The sequence below is a fragment of the Stegostoma tigrinum genome, chromosome 18 (assembly GCF_030684315.1).
Source record: "Stegostoma tigrinum isolate sSteTig4 chromosome 18, sSteTig4.hap1, whole genome shotgun sequence".
NCBI classification, from domain to species: domain Eukaryota; kingdom Metazoa; phylum Chordata; class Chondrichthyes; order Orectolobiformes; family Stegostomatidae; genus Stegostoma; species Stegostoma tigrinum.
Genome location: NC_081371.1, coordinates 11,863,143 through 11,881,965, shown reverse-complemented (window position 1 = coordinate 11,881,965; position 18,823 = coordinate 11,863,143).

Below are 18,823 nucleotides of genomic sequence, written 5' to 3'. Positions count from 1 at the left end.
TGTGGGTACAGATGTACATGAGGCTGTTGAGGCACGTGACATCATGTCACAGAGCTTCTGTTCAAAATGAGCATAGAATGCATTGAGCTCATTGAGGAGGGATGCATTGTTGTCAGTGATTCTACTTGGCCTCGCTTTGTAGCCCATTACATTGTGTAAGACTTACCACAGTCGACGTGTGTTCATGTGGTTAGTCTGGGACTCGAATTTAGTCCAGTATTGTCTCTTAACATCCCTGACAGCTTTGTAAACATCATAGAACATAGAACATAGAACAGTACAGCACAGAACAGGCCCTTCAGCCCACAATGTTGTGCCAACCATTGATCCTCATGTATGCACCCTCAAATTTCTGTGACCATATGCATGTCCAGCAGTCTCTTAAATGACCCCAATGACCTTGCTTCCACAACTGCTGCTGGCAACGCATTCCATGCTCTCACAACTCTCTGTGTAAAGAACCCGCCTCTGACATCCCCTCTATACTTTCCTCCAACCAGCTTAAAACTATGACCCCTCGTGCTAGCCATTTCATACTGAGATTTCCTGCCGGGGTCACCTGACTTGAAAGCCTCAGACCTGGTAGGAAGTGAATTTGTTGGCTCATCCATGGCTTCCAGTTGGGGAACACGCGGATTAACTTGTTTGGCACCCAGTCCTATAAACCCTTATTGATGAAGTCTGTGACAGTATCAGCGTACTTATTTAGGTTGGCCACTGAGTTCTTGAATATGGAGCAGTCCACAGATTCTAAACAGTCAAGTAGGAACTCATCTGTTACCTCAAATCAGCACTGTTTGACTTTCTGTACCTCACAGTTCAGTTTCTGCTTGTAAGCTAGGAGACGGACCACAGCCTTACGGCACGTGTCAAATAGAGCATAGACATCCTTGGTTGTGTAGAAAAGGTTCAGGAGGTTAGGGCATCTGGTGGGACAGGTGACATGTGGGTGGTGTCTTGATCACACACTTGAGAGGTTGGCCTGGTTGAAGTCACTGGCTACGATGAACAAGGCTGTATGTGGCATTGCATATTTCAAATGCGCTCTTCACTTCGCATGATGTAGATGTAGATGTAGAAGTAAACACCCAAGGCTGTAGTAGGGATAGCACTTTACCGTTGGATATTCTAGGTCTGGGAGCAGTCACGGCCAGGCACCAAGAGGTGTTGATCAGGAGGCAAACTCCTCCTCCCTTTGCCTTGGCCATGTGGTACATCTGGTGGACTGAGATGAAGATGAAGCAGGAGTGAGCCATGGCACTGGAGCGTGGCGACTCTATGTGAGTTCTCAGCAAATCAACCCCACCTCCAGTGTCTGTGTAAAATAGAGCACGTGGCAGTCTCTCAATTCCCTTGGTTAGGTAAGTCTGACTTTAAACCTGTCCAGCTTGTTTTCAGTAGCTGGGACATTTGCCAGGAATACGATGGGGAGGCAGACTCGAAACCACATTGTTTCAGGCTCAGCTGCAGGCCAGCACAGTGTCCCATGTTTCCTGGGTAAGTGGCTGCTTCTGATTGGAACCAAGAGTCTGAGTGGGTGGTCTGCCGTTCCAGAATGTAAATCCAATGGGGTCCTGGGCACTGGCCACAGCCTCGGGCGCTTCAGGGGGTCTTGTTCCCTAACGGGTTGGGCCTCCACGTCTGATCTCCATGTGGTCGGATCCACTCCATGGAATTGGTATGTTGATCAGTGTCTGGGTCAGGCCTTGGAGAAGTCAGTAAAGTGGCTGGTCACTTTGTTGCCGCGCCCGTAGTTCCAGCGACAGCAGTGGGGCCCCATCAATTCACACAGTCGGGTGCTCCAAGAGGTCCTGGTCTTCATCAGGTCAGATCCAGTCGAGCTATTGGTTGTTTCTGGATGTTGTAAGATCACCAGACCTGTAAGTTGATTTAAATGAAAGATGTTTGTAATTTGGACAGACTTACAACTGAGATTTAAAACAACAGAATGGTTATAAAAGGTGTGTGGGGTTGATTTGCTGAGGAGAACTCCCATAGAGTCGCCACGCTCCAGTGCCACCTTGGCCTTGTCCTCTGACTTCACTCTGAGACTGTGCTCTTGGGTCTTACTCTCTCCAACTAGTGGAAATATCTTCTCCTCGCCCACTTTATCCATCTCTCAGTATTCTGTAAGTATCAATGGTGTTCCCCACCTCCCCTCATTCTTCAAAACTCCATCGAGTATAGACTCAGAGTTCTCAACCGCTCCTCATATGACAGGGCGTTCATCCTCTGGGTCATTCTTGTAAACCTCCTCTGGAACCTCTCCAAGGCCAGCATATGTTTCCTAAGATATGGGAATCCAAAAGTGCTCATAATATTCCAAACGTGGTCTGACCACAGCCTTCTGCAGCCTTAGCAGTACATCCCTGCACTTGTGTTCTAGCCCTCTCAAATTAAATTGTATTTACCTTACTAAATGACAATTGAAACTGCATATTAACCTGAAGAGAATCCTGAACTAGGACTCCTAAGTCCACTGTATTTCAGGCTTCCAAAGCCTTTCCTCATTTAGAAAACAGTCTATGCTTCTAGTCAACAATGACCTACCTTTGGTGAAGCCATTCTGACTCAGTCCTATGTTACCATGCACTTCCAAGAATGCTCCAATCTCATCCTTAATAAAGAATACTAAAATCTTACCAATGACTGTGGTCACACTAACCAGCCTATAATTTCCTATCTCCTGCCTCCCTCTCTTCTTTAAAGGGAATGCTTCATTAGCCATTTACCATTTTCCTGGGACCCTCCTTGACTCTAGCGATTCCTGAAGGATGACTAACAATGCTTCCACAATTTCCTCAGGCATCTCCTTCAGAACTCTGGGGCATCATCCATTCGTCCAGGTGATTTATCCACTCTCTGACCTTTCAGCTTCCACAGCACCTTTTCCAACGTGATGTCCACTAAACTCACCACTGACCCCACTCTTTCAAAGTTCTGATGTGCTGCTGGAGTCTTCCACCATGAAGACTGATGCAAAGTACCTATTCAGTTCCTCTGCCATTTCTTTGTTTTCCATTGGAGATGGTCACTAAGTCACATTTGTGTCACAGAAGTGCCAGGCAATGACCATCTCCAATAAGAGACAATCTAACCACTGTCCCTAGACATTCAGTAGTGTTACCATCGCTGAATTTCACACTATCAATATACTTAGGGTTACCATTGACCATAAACTCAACTGGACCCACCAGATAAGCACATTTGCAACAAGAGCAGTTCCGAGGCTAGGAATACTGCAGTGGGTAACTCACTGCTTGACCCCTCCAAAACCTGTCCATCATCTACAAGGTACAAGTCAAGACTGTGACAGAATACTTCCCAATTGCCTGGATGGATTGAGCGATACAGACATCACTCACATCTGTGATCCAAACCGTGATGTGATCTATGAGGTGCCAATACTTTGATCTTGGATGCCTCCATGTGGTTTTATAATTTCTCTTCTAGAGTATGAGGTTAGGTGTTATTGTGAGGTCATTTTAAACACATTTTGAGGAGATGGTGGCACAGTGTAATATCACTGGTTCAATAATCTAGAGGGCCAGGCTAATGTTCTGTATGATCTCTGATGAAGGGTCTAGGCCCGAAACGTCAGCTTTTGTGCTCCTGAGATGCTGCTTGGCCGGCTGTGTTCATCCAGCTTCACACGTTGTTATCTCCTAATGTTCTGTAGATGCAGCTTCATGGAGCTCGTGGAATTTAAACTATAATTAAAATATAAAATCTGGAATGGAGACTTAACCTTAGTAATGTGATCTTGAAATTGCCATTTTTTGTTACTATTTTTTAACTGCAGATTTATTTCATTAACTGAATTTAAATTCCTAAACTGTGGGGGTTGGGCTTTAACTGATAGTCCAAAATTTCTTCTTGGGTTTGAGAAATATGAGTCTGTTCCCAATTTGTGGAACCCATGTGTGCCTCCAGGCCCAACTCCTGTCATGGTTGAAAGGTTTAGTTTGATTTTTGGGAAATGCAGTTTAGATTCCAATGATTTTTTATGCCCCCACCATCATCCTTTCATGTTCACTCCATTCCTCACCATACTCTCTGTGGTCTCCTCCCTCTCCCACTGTTTCCTCGAATGGCTACTTACCCAAGATCCACAACAGATAGACCTCAGGAACTATGTCTTTGAAATGGACATCAAAAAATAACGGTCTCACAATGTGACCAAGCTGTCATTCAAACATGCAACAGGTTGAAAAAAGCTCTTTTTCAAAGAAGTCATTCAAAACATTTAAATCACCTCAAATGGCCAATCGGTGACAAAACTGACATTTATTCACATAACACAAAGGTACACAATTGTTTACTAACCTATTAAAATTATTAATCATACATTGAGCCCAGGGCATAGCAGAGGTAAGTAGTTCTGGAAATTTTAAAACTTGGACAAATACTCATAACAACCTCAACAATTGAAATATACCCTTAGAAATGTAAATAATGGAATCCAAAGAAACTGAAAACAGAGTGCCTTTCTCCCCCAATTTACAGGTAGTGTCATTTCCATTTCAAAGTGGAAGAGCAAATTAAATGCCAATCAATGAATAGAAAAGGGTGTCTTTTAAACTGTCCAGATCTGGGTAATATTTTCTCAAAGGTAAAGTTTACTATAGATTTAAATCACAGTTCCATAATTTGGCCCTGGTGTCTCTGTATTAGAATAATCCAGGCTCCAGGATAAATAGTCCAGTAACATAATTTCTATGCTACCATTCCAAATAACAATCAAAGGCTCTCTTAATCTGATTGTAAATAAGTTTAATATTGTGCTCGAAAACCCTATTAAGTTTTTCTTATTGTATTCCATTTTTGCAGCTTTAACTACTTCCTTTGTTGATCTTAATTCTCTTCTAGTTAATAGGATCTCCACTGTTCTTTGCATATGTATGTGCCATGTCGTTGTCCCTGTAGCTCGAACAATCAAACACTTCTTAACGAGGTTTGCTGAATTCGGCTGAGATTTTTTTGCCATTTGGACATCAATGTACATCCTATATTGAATGAAATATACGTTTAACTATTTCCCTCTGTTTAGTCATACTTTGAACCATTTACAATCTATCCTGTCGACTGTGATTAATTTCTGCTTCACCCCTTCAAAGTCCAGTTTACATAAATTAGCATGTTGGTTCATGACTCACCTTTCTACTTCTCAAAGCCAATACTAAATTCAAACATGTTATTGTCAGTCTGAGCTATGTGTGTCCCTAGTGTAGAAATTGTTGATTAATCCTGGCTCATTATGTTTTGGTGGTTTACACGGCAAAATAAAACATAATAGATAATATAGCTATCACTGGAAGACGACACAATAATAAACACAGTGGATCCCTTTGTTCAAAGACTTTATGCTTTGTATGACTATAATCTATAATTGCTCCAATTGAGAGGAGCTTTGGACAACACATTGCAGACAAATTCGAGGAGTATTGCCTCGTAAGCACTTTAACCCATCTCTGCATTGTTCAAAACCTTTAGACTGACAAAAGTGTAAGCTAATACTAAGTGCCTTTTGTACTTCAAGTTGATGTGGAATCAAAATTTAATGTGTCTACTGATAATTCAAATTACAACTCATTAAAACTTCATTTTGAACTAAGAAACTAAGATGAAGATCCAAGCCCAGAGAGCAAAAGATTCCAAAGGGTAAAACCAAAACAAAATCATGGTAAATGAGGTGGGTAGGTTGGGACTTTTTTCATTGATGCGTAAGAGGTTGAAGGGTGACCTTTAGAGAAGTTTATAAAATCATGTGGGGTATAGGTAAGGTGAATGGCAGGTTCCTTTTCCCTAGACTTTGGAATTTCGAGACTACGGCATATGCTGAGGTGAGAGGAGAAAGATTTATAAAGGATATGAGGAGCAACTTTTTACACAGAGGGTAGTTCGTGTGTGGAGTGAACTTCCAGAGGAAGTGGTGGATGTGGATATAGTTACAACGTTTCAAACGCGTTTCTTAGATAAGTACATGAATAGGAAAGGTTTGTAGGGACATGTTTCATGAGCAGGTAGGTGGGACTAGTTTAGTTTGGGATTATGGTCGGTATGGACTGGTTGGACCAAAGGGATTGTTTCCATGCTGTATAACTATGACACTATATCGTGGTCTGACGCCTACCTTGAGTATTAAAAGCCAATAAAATTGTTTAATGGTTAACAACAGCACATTACACACTGAATGTAAATATAGATTTTTTTTCTTTTTAACTATTGAGTGATAAGGTAAATGCATATATAATAAAATGTGAGGCTGGATGAACACAGCAGGCCAAGCAGCATCTCAGGAGCACAAAAGCTGACGTTTCGGGCCTAGATCCTTCATCAGAGAGGGGGATGGGGTGAGGGTTCTGGAATAAATAGGGAGAGAGGGGGAGGCGGACTGAAGATGGAGAGAAAAGAAGATAGGTGGAGAGAGTATAGGTGGGGAGGTAAGGAGGGGATAGGTCAGTCCAGGGAAGACGGACAGATCAAGGAGGTGGGATGAGGTTAGTAGGTACATGGGGGTGCGGCTTGGGGTGGGAGGAAGGGATGGGTGAGAGGAAGAACAGGTTAGGGAGGCAGAGACAGGTTGGACTGGTTTTGGGATGCAGTGGGTGGAGGGGAAGAGCTGGGCTGGTTGTGTGGTGCAGTGGGGGGAGGGGACGAACTGGGCTGGTTTAGGGATGCAGTTGGGGAAGGGGAGATTTTGAAACTGGTGAAGTCCACATTGAAACCATTAGGCTGCAGGGTTCCCAGGCGGAATATGAGTTGCTGTTCCTGCAACCTTCGGGTGGCATCATTGTGGCACTGCAGGAGGACCATGATGGACATGTCATCTAAAGAATGGGAGGGGGAGTGGAAATGGTTTGCGACTGGAAGGTGCAGTTGTTTGTTGCGAACTGAGCGGAGGTGTTCTGCAAAGTGGTCTCCAAGCCTCCGCTTGGTTTCCCCAATGTAGAGGAAGCCACACCAGGTACAGTGGATGCAGTGTACCACATTGGCAGATGTGCAGGTGAACCTCTGCTTAATGTGGAATGTCATCTTGGGGCCTGGGATAGGGGTGAGGGAGGAGGTGTGGGGGCAAGTGTAGCCTTTCCTGCGGTTGCAGGGGAAGGTGCCGGGTGTGGTGGGGTTAGAGGGCAGTGTGGAGCGAACAAGGGAGTCACGGAGAGAGTGGTCTCTCCGGAAAGCAGACAGGGGTGGGGATGGAAAAATGTCTTGGGTGGTGAGGTCGGATTGTAGATGGCGGAAGTGTCGGAGGATGATGCGTTGTATCCGGAGGTTGGTAGGGTGGTGTGTGAGAACGAGGGGGATCCTCTTTGGGCGGTTGTGGCGGGGGCGGGGTGTGAGGGATGTGTTGCGGGAAATGCGGGAGACGCGGTCAAGGGCGTTCTCGATCACTGTGGGGGGAAAGTTGCGGTCCTTGAAGAACTTGGACATCTGGGATGTGTGGGAGTGGAATGTCTTATCGTGGGAGCAGATGCAGCGGAGGCGGAGGAATTGGGAATAGGGGATGGAACTTTTGCAGGAGGCTGGGTGGGAGGAGGTGTATTCTAGGTAGCTGTGGGAGTCGGTGGGCTTCAAATGGACATCAGTTACAAGCTGGTTGCCTGTGATGGAGACTGAGAGGTCCAGGAAGGTGAGGGATGTGCTGGAGATGGCCCAGGTGAACTGAAGGTTGGGGTGGAAGGTGTTGGTGAAGTGGATGAACTGTTCGAACTCCTCTGGTGAGCAAGAGGCGGCGCCGATACTGTCATCAATGTACCGGAGGAAGAGGTGGGGTTTGGGGCCTGTGTAGGTGCGGAAGAGGGACTGTTCCACGTAACCTACAAAGAGGCAGGCATAGCTGGGGCCCATGGCCACCCCCTTAGTCTGTAGGAAGTGGGAGGAGTCAAAAGAGAAGTTGTTGAGGGTGAGGACGAGTTCGGCTAGGCGGATGAGGGTGTCGTTGGAGGGGGACTGGTCGGGCCTGCGGGACAGGAAGAAGCGGAGGGCCTTGAGGCCATCCGCATGCGGAATGCAGGTGTATAGGGACTGGACGTCCATGTTGAAGATGAGGTGTTGGGGGCCAGGGAATTGGAAGTCCTGGAGGAGGTGGAGGGCGTGGGTGGTGTCACGGACGTAGGTGGGGAGTTCCTGGACCAAAGGGGAGAAAATGGAGTCCAGATAGGTGGAGATGAGTTCGGTGGGGCCGGAGCAGGCCGAGACAATGGGTCGACCAGGGCAGGCAGGTTTGTGGATTTTGGGAAGGTGATAGAAACGGGCCGTGCGGGGTTGGGGAACAATGAGGTTGGAGGCTGTGGGTGGGAGGTCCCCTGAGGTGATGAGGCCATGAATGTTGTGGGAGATGATGGTATGGTGCTCGGGTGTGGGGTCATGATTGAGGGGGCGGTAGGAGGTGGTGTCGGAGAGTTGGCGTCTGGCCTCGGCGATGTAGAGGTCAGGGCGCCATACTACCACTGCGCCACCCTTGTCTGCGGGTTTGATGGTGAGGTTGGGGTTGGAGCGGAGGGAGCGGAGGGCTGCCCGTTCTGCGGGGGAGAGGTTGGAGTGGGTGAGAGGTGTGGAGAGGTTGAGGCGGTTAATGTCTCGACGGCAGTTGGCAATGAAGAGGTCGAGGGAGGGTAGGAAGCCTGGGGGTGGTGTCCAGGAGGAGGACTTGTGTTGGAAGCGGGTGAAGGGGTCAGTGGAGGGAGGGTTAGGCTCCCGGTTGAAGAAGTAGGTGTGGAGGCGAAGACGGCAGAAAAACTGCTCTATGTCCAACCGTGACTGGTATTCGTTGATGTGTGGTTGTAGGGGGACGAAGGTGAGCCCCTTGCTAAGGATTGACCGTTTGTCCTCAGTCAGTGGGAGGTCTGGGGGGATGGTGAAGATGCGGCAGGGCTTAGTGTGGCTGTCTTCTCTGGGGTTGCTGGCTGTGGAGGTTGTGGGCGGAGCGATGAGTTCTTCGGCCATGGGCGGGGTTCCTTCGGCCGTGGGCGGGGTTCCGTCGGCGTCAGCCGTGGGCGGGGTTCCGTCGGCGGTTGGAGGATCGGGGTGGGCGGCAGCAGCTGCAGTGAGGGTGGTGTGTGGGGTGTTGTACCTGGACGTGGAGGTGGTGACAGCAGCAGCGGTTCCGGAAGTTCTGTGGCCGGCGGAGGCGGATGTGACGTCGTCGGTGGGGTCTCCGGCCGTGTCCTCATGGTCAATGGCGGCGGGTGCATGGTGGGGGAGGGGAAGGGACAGACTCGGGATTTGGGAGGCACAGGAATCCTCTTGTGGGTGGCAGGGGCCCGTGAGTTGGTTGTACTTACGATTTACGCTCCCTCCGCTCCAACCCCAAACTCACCATCAAACCCGCAGACAAGGGTGGCGCAGTGGTAGTATGGCGCACTGACCTCTACATCGCCGAGGCCAGACGCCAAATCTCCGACACCATCTCCTACCGCCCCCTCGATCATGACCCCACACCCGAGCACCAAACCATCATCTCCAACATCATTCACGACCTCATCACCACAGGGGACCTCCCAACCACAGCCTCCAACTTCATTGTTCCCCAACCCCGCACGGCCCGTTTCTATCTCCTTCCCAAAATCCACAAACCTGCCTGCCCTGGTCGACCCATCGTCTCAGCCTGCTCCGCCCCCACCGAACTCGTCTCCACCTATCTGGACTCCATTTTCTCCCCTTTGGTCCAGGAACTCCCCACCTACGTCCGTGACACCACCCACGCCCTCCACCTCCTCCAGGACTTCCAATTCCCTGGCCCCCAACACCTCATATTCACCATGGACGTCCAGTCCCTGTACACCCGCATTCCGCATGGAGATGGCCTCAAGGCCGTGCGCTTCTTCCTGTCCCGCAGGCCCGACCAATCCCCCTCCAACGACACCCTCATCCGCCTAGTCGAACTCGTCCTCACCCTCAACAACTTCTCTTTTGACTCCTCCCACTTCCTACAGACTAAGGGGGTGGCCATGGGCACCCGCATGGGCCCCAGCTATGCCTGCCTCTTTGTAGGTTACGTGGAACAGTCCCTCTTCCGCACCTACACAGGCCCCAAACCCCACCTCTTCCTCCGGTACATTGATGACAGTATCGGCGCCGCCTCTTGCTCCCCAGAGGAGCTCGAACAGTTCATCCACTTCACCAACACCTTCCACCCCAACCTTCAGTTCACCTGGGCCATCTCCAGCACATCCCTCACCTTCCTGGACCTCTCAGTCTCCATCTCAGGCAACCAGCTTGTAACTGATGTCCATTTGAAGCCCACCGACTCCCACAGCTACCTAGAATACACCTCCTCCCACCTACCCTCCTGCAAAAATTCCATCCCCTGTTCCCAATTCCTCCGCCTCCGCTGCATCTGCTCCCACGATAAGACATTCCACTCCCACACATCCCAGATGTCCAAGTTCTTCAAGGACCGCAACTCTCCCCCCACAGTGATCGAGAACGCCCTTGACCGCGTCTCCCGCATTTCCCGCAACACATCCCTCACACCCCGCCCCCGCCACAACCGCCCAAAGAGGATCCCCCTCGTTCTCACACACCACCCCACCAACCTCCGGATACAACGCATCATTCTCCGACACTTCCGCCATCTACAATCCGACCCCACCACCCAAGACATTTTTCCATCCCCACCCCTGTCTGCTTTCCGGAGAGACCACTCTCTCCGTGACTCCCTTGTTCGCTCCACACTGCCCTCTAACCCCACCACACCCGGCACCTTCCCCTGCAACCGCAGGAAAGGCTACACTTGCCCCCACACCTCCTCCCTCACCCCTATCCCAGGCCCCAAGATGACTTTCCATATTAAGCAGAGGTTCACCTGCACATCTGCCAATGTGGTACACTGCATCCACTGTACCCGGTGTGGCAACCTCTACATTGGGGAAACCAAGCGGAGGCTTGGAGACCACTTTGCAGAACACCTCCGCTCAGTTCGCAACAAACAACTGCACCTTCCAGTCGCAAACCATTTCCACTCCCCCTCCCATTCTTTAGATGACATGTCCATCATGGGCCTCCTGCAGTGCCACAATGATGCCACCCGAAGGTTGCAGGAACAGCAACTCATATTCCGCCTGGGAACCCTGCAGCCTAATGGTTTCAATGTGGACTTCACCAGTTTCAAAATCTCCCCTTCCCCAACTGCATCCCTAAACCAGCCAAGTTCGTCCCCTCCCCCCACTGCACCACACAACCAGCCCAGCTCTTCCCCTCCACCCACTGCATCCCAAAACCAGTCCAACCTGTCTCTGCCTCCCTAACCTGTTCTTCCTCTCACCCATCCCTTCCTCCCACCCCAAGCCGCACCCCCAGCTACCTACTAACCTCATCCCACCTCCTTGATCTGTCCGTCTTCCCTGGACTGACCTATCCCCTCCCTACCTCCCCACCTATCTTCTTTTCTCTCCATCTTCGGTCCGCCTCCCCCTCTCTCCCTATTTATTCCAGAACCCTCACCCCATCCCCCTCTCTGATGAAGGGTCTACGCTCGAAACGTCAGCTTTTGTGCTCCTGAGATGCTGCTTGGCCTGCTGTGTTCATCCAGCCTCACATTTTATTATCTTGGATTCTCCAGCATCTGCAGTTCCTATTATCTCAGGTAAATGCATATGCTTTCTTGATTGATTCAGGGCAATATTTTCCCTTCAGAGATGGGAGACTGTGCCAGGGACTATCTCAAGGTTCCCAGTCTGTCCACTGCGGAAACAGTCACTTATTGGTCTTCCAAATAGTTAGCCTCAAGGCAGGCTTACTGTCCAATTAAAACTAGAAACAGTGGAAGTGGACTCTTGAAACATGAGGGCTGAGTCATATATGATCCTGTGGGATTGAATGTGCTGCTGACACTTGATGGATGTTTATGAGAGTTCATGAGGAATGGCATCATCTTGAACAAATCTACCTCATAGCTGACAGGAAGATCTCTGAAAATCTGATGTGTTGCATGGATTTGATGGTTTATGCACGTGACAGAATGGGTTGACACTAGTTTGGCCTTTGATAACCTGCATGATGGCTGCATTGCCTCAACGAGAGTTTTAGGAGGGGATTGGTAACTGAATACAATTGCCTTACACAAGCATCAGCAGTGCAATTTCAAATAATGGGTGGGAATGGAAAAGTTTGCTGATCAAATCTGGCGTCCGACAGGGGTGTCATCCTTTCCTTGGCAAAATATTCAATATGCCACACAAACAGATGAATCCGTCAGAGAGGGTGAGAGTGGAAGAGGTATGACAATCTCTGGCAATGGAGACACTCATGCCAAAGCTTCCATGTACATGAATGATGTCACTGCCTTCTGCTTGGATTTGTTGTCAGTGCACAGATTGACAAGTTTCTATAATCAGTTCAAGAGGACTTTGGAAGACAAAGTAAACAGTGGTGTAAGTGATAACAAAGTGTGGAGCTGGATGAACACAGCAGACCAGGCAGCATCAGAGGAGCAGGAAAGTTGATGTCTCAGGTCAGAATGAAGAAGGGTCCCGACCTGAAATGTCACTTTTCCCACTCCTCTGATGCTGCGTGGCCTGCTGTGTTTCTCCAGCTCCACACTGTTATCTCTGACTCCAGCATCTGCAGTTCTTGCTCTCTTTGAGAGGTAAAAGTGAACCTTTTAAGAACTGGGCTGACTGGCCCATTGCCCCTTTCCATGGTTAGGTCCAACTATCTGAAGGGCTGAGAAAGAATGGGCTGCATGTTCAGAACTGAAAGGAGTAAATACCTAAATCAAATGGATATGTCGAAGTGATGTTCTATCTTCACTGCAGGTAGGAACTTGGTCATCAGGTGTAGGACACTCTTGGTATTCCTGTATAAGGAGTGGGTGTGGCCTATTCCTCACTCCTGTGCCACAGGATAGCCAAGCCATCTTCTGCTTTATCTGGAACTCAAAATGACTGATGATTGCTGAACACAATGAGCAAACCTCAAGAAATGGGGGGGAAAGGCACACCCAACAACAGCCTCATCTTACTGGAGCGTGACTGTAACAAGCTGTGCATAGACGTTCACCACACAGCTAGCAAGTGTCACAGTGGGATGAGGCTCTATCTTTCATTGTGTTGTGAATAATACGATCTGGATGCTGCCATCGAATGCTTCATTCAGTTGGGCCATGAGTTGGAGTATCATCTGTCTCTTATAGAAAAGTTTAAGCAGAGGAACACCATTAGCCACAAGTCCATCAGGCTGTGGCAGTGGTCTGTATATAATGTCCTTGAAGGAAAAAGGAGATGTATTATGTTTAATTTAGAAATTAGAGCATCATCACCACAAAGGGATGCACTGGGCATAATTGGGTAGTGGCCAGCAGTAAAGCTGGCTGCAAGGGACACTACAAGTGCCCGTGGCCAGGATGGCACATTAATATTACTACATTGGTCTTGGAGAAGGATCTCAAAGTGCTATACTTTAGAAGACTGATGGATGTGACAAACATGTTGCTCGATGCCAGTGGTAGCCTGCTGGAAAGCTTGTGTGTCATGACAAGGGAGACGAGGAGTCTGCCTTCTGTTGGCCTGTAGCTTGACACAGCTTGAAACCTATGGTCTCCGTGGTGGCGAGGCTGGCCAATCACAGCTGATAATCTGTTGTGCCCATGTTATGCAATGTCTGATGGGTGAAGCTGCAACTCCCACTGCATCACTGCAGCTTTCCTTGAGCGACAAAGCACTCTGATGGAAACTCAGGCAGCTGCCATGATGTCTGGGTGCTCCTCAATGACAAACACAGAGCACAGCTGCTCTGCCCTGTCACAGTCTGGGCTGGCTGGACACAAGTGTGTAAGACTGTTAGAGACAGTTAGACTGTTTACCTCCCCCCGCATGACAACATCCCAACTCCAACTCCACCACTTCCCTTGCACTTAGCTGTCAGCCAGGCAGCTCAGACTGCCCTGGCCCATGCTGAGATGAGATGAGATGGTACCATGACCCACAACATCTCGTTGCAGCCAGACAATGACCTGCTCACTGCAGACTTTCAGCTCACTTACTGCCATTTGGCTCACACTGTAGAAATACCAGGGTAGGAAACAACTCATTGCACAGTCACTGTAGGTAAGCATCAGAGTGAATAATTTAATATTTTTAACTCCATTAAATGTGTCACATTTTTGTTGTTCATTATTGGCTTTGATAAAGAGTGATTTGGGTAATTAGGTTGGGGTGGAATCGGTGGTCTTTTTTCCTATTCTTAATGGGGAAGGAGTTGAAAGAACTGTGTCTAGATCCTAGGCTCCCTGATGGATCCCCAGCCCTGGAGGGTGAGGTATGTGGACAAGGTCCACCAGAGTTTGATGGTGGATGATGATTTTCAAAAGTGGCTTTCAGTTAGATGACAGTGAGCATCTCTCCCAGGTGCAGGCTGTCTATCTGAATTACTCTAGTGCTACCTGTTGACCCTCTGTTCCCCTTTCAACACTTCCTTCCTCTGCTCCTCATGGCTCCTGGACTTGAACCTTTGGCACAATTGACTGTGCCTGATGATTACCTGATTGTGGACTACACAGCAAGGCACCAGGAATCTGCATTCTCCGCTGACCTCCAGTGGCTCCAGGCACTGCTTTCTTGATCTTATCGCCCATGCCTCCTCCAGACTTGAGAGAATGTTGTGTAAGATTCCTGTAATCAGGCACTCCCTTTCTCCTGGTGACTGGTACAAGGTTTACAATGAGTTGGAATAGCGCACACTCATTCTCAATTCAAGTGAAGTCCTAGGAAAACTTCCAGGATAAATCTTGATGGATTGGCAATGATGTTTTGACAGTATGTCCCAGACGCTTCCCAATGTTTCTCAGAAGCCGTCTTCAGGTGTGAAGTTAGCCAACATTCAGCAGCAAATAATGCTGACAGTTTGCATCAATGGCTTCTTTATATGTGGTCAACTGGTTGCTGTTAGCAAGGTTCATTAATTGCAGCACTAGCCCACAAAGTTATTCAGCAGTCGAGCAAATCTAATTGGTCATTCAACCTTTAACCATCTTTATAACAATCTTTATTGGTCCACACTTTAACTCCTTTATCAGTGCAGGAATTTTGCAGAAGAGGTATCAAACAGTAATTGCCAAGTCATCTTGGCCACCTTGGAGGGCCTTTAGCAACAACATTGTCAGGGGAAGTAGCTACCAACGAGACATTAGTAACATTAAAAAGTAATTATTATTTATGGACAGGAAGTGTGTTCCCACCTGCAATCATTTTAATAATTCATGAATATGACATTACATTCTAATTACTGCAGCCACTGTTCCTTTAAAAAAAGTAACTGAAGCAAATGTCGAAAGCATAAATATTTCAAAACTCACCCTGCACAACTGTCAGGCTATTAACATTCATTTAGCCTGCAGCACCACTGGAATAAACCCACAATGGAAAGTAACGCAGCACCAAACCTGTATTTCACCCAATTAAATCGAACCAATTAGCTGGAATCCCATCCGCTCTACTAAGTACGAGCAGATGAGACAATTTTGAAATACAAGTCATAGCTCAGAAGTCTTAATAATGATTAATTTAATAATATTACACAAAGCAATGAATAGAGAGTTCTAAATTGGCTTTCTGACTTCTGTGTTGAAGTAACTTTTATTGAAGAGATCTCAATTTTTACCCTGGAACAGGGACTCCAATCACCACAAAACACCTGGCCCAATGAAATATAGTAATACTTTTAATTGCTGATCTAAACTTTATGGCTTATAACTTGCTATAGCGGGGCAAGGATAGGCATTTATCTAGTAGTTAATCTCATCCTTGACCATTTAAAGAGTGTTTTGTACAGCAAACTTTAGCCCTTTGGTGAGGATTTGATGTTGACTATTGGCATGTCTCTACAAATCATGGAAACACACCAAGCATTCTGGCAGGATTCTCAAACAAGTAGATATATTGTTCTGACGTGATCTGAATAAATGTGAGTTTAACTTACAAAAATATTTTCTTATTCTAAAAAGAGAGTGCTTGACCAGCTTGTAAAAAGCACCGCAAATAAATGAATTATTCTTGAAAACTCAAATGATTGACAATCAACTGGGCCACATGTAGGAGAACCTTGGTCAGAAGGTGAGTCAGAATGCATAGATGGTTAACCTTGCTGTTTAAAACAAACACAGTTAATACACATGAAACCTTTGCTGCCCTCTCAGATTTGATTTCTGCTACAGACATAGCCCATGCCTAACAGCTACCACTCCCAACTTCTCCCAAATCTCTGATGTCACTGTAGCCTTGGCACAGCAGGCACTCTATCATGAGCAAGTATGAGGTGCAGGAACAGATAGGGTGCTCCTCACTTGCAGAGTCCTTCTCCTGCTCAGACATATTCACAAATAACCCTCAGGAATGCATGTGATGGTCAATGCAAATTTTTTAGCTGTTTATTCATTTTCAACTTTTGTATTATTTATTGACACTGATCTTGCTGTGTTATTTGTTTCATAGTTTTTCTTGTTACTGCTATTCTTCTATCACTCAGCCCAAACTCATCTGGAACTGTTTGATAGCTTTCAATGATACTGACCGTGTAAATGTTATAACAGTTTCCAAAGTAGAACCTAACTCAATTATAATGAATGGCCTTGCAGTAACTACTTTAATGGCCCAATTGTTTGCACTGCTGCTGCTGTTAAAGCTGCCTGTTTGATTTGTAACATTGTCTCTCTTTCTACTTGCTTTCCTGGTTGAGAGGATGGCATAGATACAATACCAGCGTCAAGACTGTCCAAACAAAACAGCAACCAGTTGCTCTTCACCAGTCCTCCACAGTATGATCTTCTCAGGAACATCAGCAACAACCTGGTAAAATTCATTGTCACCTTGTATCCATCAAGATCTCTGTGTACTCCAGTGAAGAATTCCTGAAGTTTGAATGTCAATTGACGAAGGTAGCATCAACATTTCTCCCTTCAAGGATATTCATGCTTCTAAGCTGGGCATCACTTGAAGTTTATCAGAATGATTGTTTTGGACTTTTTCTTCTTTATGTATCGGATAGGTACATCATGAGGTGCCTTCAGTGTCTCATGTGTTATGTCATTGACCTCCTGCACTCCCAGGAATCTAGCAGTCCTGTGGACTATCATTGGATAGCTCCTTTTTCCAATAATGTGAGATTTCACAACTAATAAATGCAGAGTGGGAAATAGCATTCGGAATATGATGACTGCAAGACCTGGTAGCCATCTGGGTATCATCATTATTAGACAGAAAGAAATATAACTGAGAGGTGGATTATCTTCAAGGCTATCAGAGAAGTTGGAGCATAGTTCAGATCTTCTTTTAACATTTCACTAAGTCAGAAAATTGGCTCCTTTCTGATGCACCTCTAACATCAACCGGGAAGACAACCTCTCCAGTTGACTCTATAAGGTTGCTAATGCTTCACTCATCATTTTTACCCATTTTGATGGCCTTCCATGCTGTGCATTAGGAAAAAGAAATCATTTTCATTTTTTGCTTGTGTTCTTGTTGACATTGCCTACTATGAAAGAAAATTATAACCTGGGTTTCACTGAAGATTCTGCAAAGAATCTCAGGTGATTAAAGAGCTCCTTCTATTTGAACTGAGGCCTAACTAAACATATGCAGACTTTAAAAGGCTGCTTTGAAAGACAGTTCAGAAATACTACCAGCTGCAGTGCTGAACCAACTGTTAGAATTGTTTTATTCATTGCTCTTTTTCTACATCTTTTTGTCTTTATATTCTGAGATTCCATTCAATCTCTAGTCATTCATGGTATCCCTGTGTCTTCCTTTCATTTGACCTTTTATGCATTTTACTGAATCTCTTGTTAGATTTCTTTTTTAGCAGTTTTCTCAACTCATTAATTTCAAGTCTTAACCTGTGCATTATTGAACTTATCTAAACTCATCAGAGAGCCACCACCAATCAGGCAATGGTGAGAGAATTGCTTGCAGTTCAGGGAACCGTATTGTAATAAAGGACTGAAAAATGTGCAAAAGGAATGAAAAGCGTGTTAACAGAACTGAGAGATTAGAGCTAATTTGAATGATTCAACAACATTGGCATTTTTGCCAAAAGTGAGGTTAGGAGGCAATCTGATGAGAGGTTTAAAATGCTGTATGGTTTGTGCAGAATAGGTAGGTGTGAAGTGAAACTTCCTACTTAGTTCAAAATTATGAAATAAAGAATGGTTAGTAAGTAAATATTTAATCAAATGGGGGGGAAGTAGGAGAAATGTTTTTCACACAAGTAAGTGAGTAGAATTTCTACTGTAGGAAATGAGCTCACACAAGTAGCTTAGCCATTTGCAAAAGTGAACTGGATGAAATGAAAATAAAAGTACTGGAAATATTCAACAGGTCGGCTAGAGAAAAATAGTTGATGCTTAAGATTGAGATGACCTGAAGAATGATGGTGAAATGCTGCCTTGACTGAATTTTCCAGTGTGGGCAGTGCTGAGCCAGTTGGAAAAATATGGCATAAATGGAAAAAATGAGTTTCTCAACATTGAGGAAAAAAGTTTGATGTTCCATCCAGGATTTTAATGGCAAGATGAGAATAACATAACTGAGTAGTGAGGTACCCAACTGCATGCATCAAAATCTCATTATCAGCTAATTTTGCCTCATTTGTAGTCAAAGAGTCATACAGCACAGAAACAGACCCTTCAATCCAGCTAGTTCATGTTGAACATAACCCCAAGCTAAACTAGTCTCACCTGCCTGTTCCTAGCCCATATCCCTTTCCCATTCATGTAATTATCTAAGTGTCTTTTACATGTTGTAACTGTATCCACATCCACCACTTCCTCATGAAGTTTATTCTGCATGTGAACTACCCTCCATGTAAAAAAAAAAATTCCCCTTTA